The following is a 7,392-nucleotide window of genomic DNA, read 5'->3' on the forward strand; positions in this document are numbered from 1 at the left end:
CATTTTATGCCATATATTTTCAGGATTTTTCGGTCACTCATAGACCAACAATCTTAACTGATATTCCTTGTTAAGTAGAGGTAATAATTGACTGCCCAAACATTTTGACAGCAGAAGAAACTGACTCTGAAAATATGCAAATCATCTGAATCTTCGACAAATTCATATTGTCTTCCTTTCGTGGCCTTAACTGTAAGGCCATCTGCATCTTCGTGATCCCTCTCCTCTTCAGATTTCTTAATGTTCTAACATTCTCATTTCCAGTGCTTCCACGCTCACATCTTTTTCTTCAACTCTAACAAATTACTTCTAACTCCCATCATTTCTTCATTCCTCACTTTTTAAAAAATATTTTTATTGATTTCAGAGAGGAAGGGAGAGATAGAAACATCAATGATGAGAGAGAATCATTGATCGGCTGCCTCCTGCATGCCCCCAACTGGGGACTGAGCCCGCAATCTGTGCATGTACCCTTGACCAGAATCGAACCTGGGACCTTTCTGTCCACAGGCCAATGCTCTATCCACTGAGAAAAACCAGCTAGGGCTCTTTGTGATTCTTTAAGAGGCAATTAAAATATCCTGTCCTCAATGAAACTTTCACTGACTGAACCTAGCTGACTTAGCCATGTCTTCCTCTATGCTCCCCTAACTCGAATGTGGCCAAACTATAAGAACTGTCACAGAATATGGCATTGACTTTTATGTATGCCTCCTCTCTACATAAAATCGCTGGAGGCTGCTGGTATTTTGTTTTCATCTCTGTATCTCCAAAACCTGATATATGACATAGTGGAACCTTGATATGTGTGCTCTGAAAAACTGAGTGAATTGATTGAGAGTCATGATGGCAGCATAAAGTACTCAAGTCCTCCCACAGCCACGTCAAAATTACAACTAAACTACAGAACAACCATTATTCAGAACTGCCTCAAACATAGCAGAACAGAAGGCCTAGAACTAAGGATATAAAGAAGAAGCCACATGGAGACTGGTAGGAGGGCACATGGAGACTGGTAGGAGGGGTGGAGACACAGAAGGGGCTAGTCCCATGCCCATGTGTGGAGGATAAAAAGTGGGAGGAATATCTTGGCTATAGAGCAGCAGTTCTCAACCTGTGAGTCGTGACCCCTTTGGCGGTTGAACAACGCTTTCACAGGGGTCGCCTATGACCATCCTGCATATCAGATATTTACATTACGATTCATAACAGTAGCAACATTACAGTTATGAAGTAGCAACGGAAATAATTTTATGGTTGGGTCACAACATGAGAAACTGTATTTAAAGGGCCAGAAGGTTGAGAACCACTGATGTAGAGGTTCCCCCCTGAGGAGTCAGAGGTCCTAGCCCCATATCAGACCCTCCAGGCCAGGGTCCCAGTAATGGAAAGAGAAGTCCCCTATAATATATGACTGAAAAAAAAATAGCAGGAGCTCTGGACAGTGTTGATCAGTAGTAGAGCATCAACCCTTACAAAAAGGGGGAATTGGGCCTAAGTCAGCAGTCAGACATCCATCTCACAGTCCGGGGCTCTCACAGTCCAGACCCCTGGCTCCTTATAGCCTGCCTGCAGCAAAAGCAGAAGAGGCTCCCACCAGCTCTGCTAAGCTTGCCAGCCGTGATCCCAGCTTCTGGCTGAGCGGCACTCACCCTGTGGGAGAACACTGACCACCAGGGGACAGTTCCTGCCTTGAGCACCTGCCCCCTGGTGGTTAGTGTACATCATAGAGACCAATTGTTCTGCTGTTTGGTCAATTTGCATATTAGGCTTTTATTATATAGGATATGATTGTCTAACCACTATGCAGTACAACTGAAACTAATACAAAATAATACTTAATGTAAACTATAATTGAAAAATAAAATAAGAGATCATTAGAATTAAAAGCCAGTGAGTGAACTGAAGGGTAGATGCAGTGATGATAGTGAAAATATTTAATACCGATTTAACTAATCAAATTAATCAAAACAGTTGCTACTGGCATGCTGTTTCAGTGAGTACAAGGCTGGATATATCAGCTCTGGATAAATGGGCAACACATAACACAAAACCTCATACACTTGTAACAATACACCATATCACCTGAGTAGCTTGATCAACAGCCTTTACAGTGTATCTGCATGTGTAAGCAGGATATATGATGCAAGGAATACATTTCCTGTCATTTTTAAGAGACCTCGTATTTTTATCAAGCACCAGAGTAAGTTAGTGGCTTTCTTCCAGCCACAGTCCAAGGGTTTCTTATTTTCTACTTATTATTAAAAATGTTTTCTGTATTGTTTTTTTTTTCTATGATAAGAATTCAGTAACAAAAACATTCTGGTATGTTGCCAGGTAACAAATTTGTTGAGTTACCCTTGACCTTTTAAATTGTGATTTTATTTATTTTTAGAAATGTGCCCCACAGGACTTAAGAAATAAATATATTTTTAATTTTTTACCATGAATATCAATACTCTTACACATTTCTGACTTTTAATCGATGCTAAGGTCTAGATCAGACCCTCTGTGGATAAGGGAAGGAAATGTTGCTTTTAGAGCATCCCTCTCCCATTTTGCATTCATTCCCTTGTTTGGATTTCCCATCCAGTCCATATGGATTTCAAGCCTTGAACCTTCCTCATTCCTTTCTAACCCAGTTAAAATGCATCTGCATAGAATACTAGTATACTATTGGCTGCTTATCCATCACCTGTGCTTCCTCCTTCTTTTTAAACAGAATTGTAATTTTGTTCAAGTATCTACCTGTCCTTGATATAACTCAAGGAGAAGCTGACTCCACTAACTCCAAGGGGTGTATGCTGACTAGTCTAAGCCTATTGGCATTTTCCCTGGTAACAGTGGCTGATCTGGAGATGGTCAGGGGATCTGAGGTGGTTCAATCATACTGGAGGCGTGGTTCTTACTCTCACTGGATATGGATAAGGCAATATTTTGCTTGAATTGCTTCAGGCAACCATCTTGGAACCAAGAAGGGAGCCAGACCTAAGACGTAATATTTTGCACAGATAAAACAAAACAAAACAAAACAAGCAACAGTAATTCATTCTTAATGACTCCTTTGAGCTTCTGACCCAACCTCTTTGGACCTCTTGTTATATGTATAAAATTTTTTCTTGTATTTAAAGTCAATTTGAGCTGAGCTTTTCATTGCAGAAAATATCCTCATGGATACTCTTAGGCTCTATTTCCTTGGAAATCATGGTATTTGTTAATTCATGTGAATCTGGATCCTTTTATTGTAGCACTAATAATGCAGCATTTAATACATGTTTAATGTTAGTTGAGATATTTTAAATTATTAAACTTAAAGAAAAATAGGATGCAATGTTTTTAACCTCCAACAAATACAGCATAGACCAATTCTTGATTTAAAACAAAAAGGATTAAGCAAACATTTTCTTTAAATCGCAAAATTGCAAATGTTTTCAACTTTGTGCACCATATATGGTTCCTGTCTCAAATATGCAGTTGAGTCATTGTAACCTGTTGTTTTTATGTTAAAATAAACAGATGGGTGTGGCTACATTTATTTACAAAACAGTCAGCCAAAGTTCTCTACAGCTTGGCCTTTGCTTTCGGGTACAGCCATATTTTGTATTTTTCCCTGTGTAGCAGCTTTTGTTCTAGTTATCTGCATCTAACAGCATGGTGTGTACATGTTTGTGAGTTCTCACTTTAGTATTTGGGTCTCTCCCACTCTCCAAGGAGCCACTGCCTATTGGGCCTTCTCACACCTGCTTGGGTTGGGGCATGTATCCCTCCTTTGTATTCTCATAGCCGCTGGACAAAGCTCCTTTATACAGAGCTTATCACATTGCTTTATAATGGTCTCCTCCTCCAACATATAAGCTTTTGCAGAACATAAACTTTCCCTAATACTTCTCTATCACCAGCATCTAATATAGTGCAAGATTCATGTATTTGTAATATATTAATTAAATTATTGAGAAATAGGCCCTCTCTGTTCTCTTGATTTGTTGTGAGAATGAACCAAGCTAAGAACTTTAAAAAATATTTTCATTCGTGTCTGGAATATATAGATATAGATAGTATCATATTTTATATTATATTAACTATATGTGCAGGAAGAAATAGAATTTATGTGCATAATGAAAAATTTTGTAAAAGATTATAGACACACACACCTTGAGGATGATAGTTGTAAGAGAGGTGGTCCTGCCAGTAAGCCAAACTCAAATAAGACAGGGGCCCTAGGAAGCATTACTGAGTAGTCCTAAGTAAGTCTAGCTCTACAACTGGGTAGGTATAACAGATGCTGCATCTAGATCAGCCATGGGCAAACTACGGCCCATGGGCAAACTAAGGCCTGCGGGCCAGATCCGGCCTGTTTGAAATGAATAAAACTAAAAAAAAAAAAGACCGTAGCCTTTTATGTAATGATGTTTACTTTGAATTTATATTAGTTCACACAAACACTCCATCCATGCTTTTGTTCAGGCCCTCCTGTCCAGTTTAAGAACCCATTGTGGCCCTCGAGTCAAAAAGTTTGCCCACCCCTGGTCTAGATCCAGCTTAGAGGAGCCAACTCTTACATTTTTTTTTTTTTTAGCTCTGATTGGAATTTTATAGATACCAATGTCCCAAGTTCCATGTGATGACTCACACTTTCTATTTTGCCTATGAAACAGTCGATGGCATTTTCTAAAAGTCCTATCATCCCTTCATAAATGAAAACTTACAAAGAAGACCAATATAGCAACACTCAAACATATATAAGCAATTTCCTCCTTAAATGAAAAAATGTTCCCTTGACTCCCACATCCTCACCCAGCTACTGCTCTGCCTCTCTCCTCCCCCTCACAGCCAAAATTCTGAAATGGTTTTCAATATGCACTGTTTCTACTTCCACACCTCCCACTCATATTTCACTCCATTCAGGCTTCCACCCCCTCACTCCACCCAAAGAACCTTCATTAAATTCACTAGTGGCCTCCTTGTCACAAAATCCAATGGATGGTTTAGTTCCAATCTTACTTGTCCTCTAAGCATGATTTTATATTGTTGAAAATGCCTTTTCTTCTTGGGAATACTTTACATATTTCTATCTTTACCTTCCATAATGCCACACTGCCTTGGTGTTATTCCTATTTGTCTGGATGTTGATGTTGGCCCCAATCTCTTCTCACTATGTAATTGCTGTCAAAAATCTACAGATTGAATTGCTACCTCAAATGACTACCTACACAGGCCTCTGCTCTGAGCTCCCAGCTGCCTATGTGGCAGCTTTGCTTAGATACCTGATGGGGGCATTATATCCACTAATAAACACATGGTCCATCCTCTCCTCCAAACGTCTTTAATGTCCTCTAACACAGTGAATGATACCTCCAGCCACTCAGTGTACCAACTAAAATCTAGTAGTCATCTCTGACATGTTCTTCTCTCTCAGCCCCCATACACAATGTATCAACAGATTTGCAATTTCTCTTATAATATCTCTCAAATCAATCTGCTTTTCTTAGTCTCCTTCTTGCTCATCCCAAATTTAGTACAAGGTACCATCATATCTCGTGTGAACTATCGCAATAGTCTTCTAACTGGACCCTACATCCAACCTGGAATTCACAGGTAGAAAAAAATCGTTTTACAATGTTAATCTAAATGGATGCAAAATTAATAAAACATTAGCAAAGAGAAGTAAGCAATATATACATTGCACACCATGACCACATGGGGTTTATTCCAGGAATACAAGGCTGATTCAATATTTTTAAAAAATCAATCAATGTAATCCACAACATTAGCAAGCTAAAGAAGATAACACATGATCATATCAATTGATAGAGAAGGTATTTGAGAAAATTCCACACACATTCATGATAAAAACTTTTAAAAACTAGGTATAAAGGATACCTTCTTTAACTTGATAAAGAGCATTTACAGAAACCTACAGATGACATCGTATTTAGTGGTAAAAGACTAAATGCATTCCCCCTAAAGTTGGGAATCAGACAAGGATTCCCACTCTAATCACTCTTATTTGACATAATCCTAGAAGTTCTAGCCAATAAGAGGAAGTTAATAGAATACAGATCAGAAAGAGAGAAATAAAACTCTCCTTATTTGTAGATGGCATGATTATCTACATGGAAAATCTTAAGGAATCTATTAAAATAACCTAACTTCTAGAACTAATAAATGAGTTCAATGTCACTCAACACTGCTGATAAGAATCTAAAATGAAAACTAAAACATTTCATAAAACAGTAGATTTTTTAGTTTTTAGGCAGTTTCTTTAAAACCTCAACACGTTTCTACTATATGGCCCAGCAATTATGTTCCTGGGCATTTATCTCAGAAAAAAATAAAAAATAAAAGAAAACTCATAATCACATAGAAACCTGTACATGAATATTTATAGCAACTTTTTGTAATAGCCAGAACTGGAAACAACCCAGAAGTTGTTCATTGTGTGAATGGTTAGACAAACTGCAGTACATCTATATCATGGAACACTACTCATCAATTTAAAACAAAAACAAAAACTAGTGATACATGCTGGATAACTCAGATAATTATACTGAGTGGAGAAAAAAAAGTCAATCCAAAAGACTATAATGTTTGACTACATTTATATAACATTCTTGAAATGACAAAATTACAAAAACAAGGTCAGATTAGTAGTTGCCAGGGATAAATACAGGATGGAACAACAAGGAAGTGAGTGTGAATATAAAATGCCAACATGAGCCCTAGATGGCTTGGCTCAGTGGACAGAGTGTCAGACTGTGGACTAAAAGGTCTCAGGTTCAATTCCAGTCAAGGGCACATGCCCAGGTTGTGGGCCTGACCCAAGTAGGGGGCGTGCAGGAGGCAGCCGATCAATGGTTCTTTCTCATCCTTGATGTTTCTATCTCTCTTTCCTGCTCCCTTCTTCTCTGAAATCAATAAAAATATATTTTTTTAAAAATAGGGAGATCTGTTATTGATGGAACTGTTCAATATTTTGACTGTACCAATGTCAATATACTGGTTGTAATACCATGCTATAGATTTACAACATGATACCATTAGGAAAAACTGAGAAAAGGGTATATAAGATCTTGCTATATTATTACTTACAATTGCATATGAAGCTAGGTCTCAAAATAATGTTTAATTTTAAAGTGTCAATCTATAGTGTCTCTTCCTATGTTCAATATAATTCAATAGCTATAACTTATACTATCTAATAAAAGAGACACATGGTAATTAGCCATACCTCCGCTACCCTTCCCATTGGCTAATCAGCGAGATATGCAAATTAACTGCCAGACAAGATGGCGGCCGGCAGCCAGGCGACTGGCAGCCAGGCCGCTTGTTGGTTGCCTCAGTGACAGAGGACTCCAATGTTCCCCACCTGCAGCTGCAGGCCTCTGAGCTGGC

General features: G+C 38.4%; 1 protein-coding gene across 1 annotated transcript in view; it reads right to left on the reverse strand.

Moving 5' to 3' along the window:
* Positions 1-7,392, reverse strand: part of DLG2 (discs large homolog 2) — a 1,585,094-nt gene that overhangs the window by 1,439,417 nt on the left and 138,285 nt on the right. The window lies entirely within an intron of this gene.

Source organism: Myotis davidii, unplaced genomic scaffold (assembly GCF_000327345.1).
Source record: "Myotis davidii unplaced genomic scaffold, ASM32734v1 scaffold499, whole genome shotgun sequence".
Lineage (NCBI taxonomy): Eukaryota > Metazoa > Chordata > Mammalia > Chiroptera > Vespertilionidae > Myotis > Myotis davidii.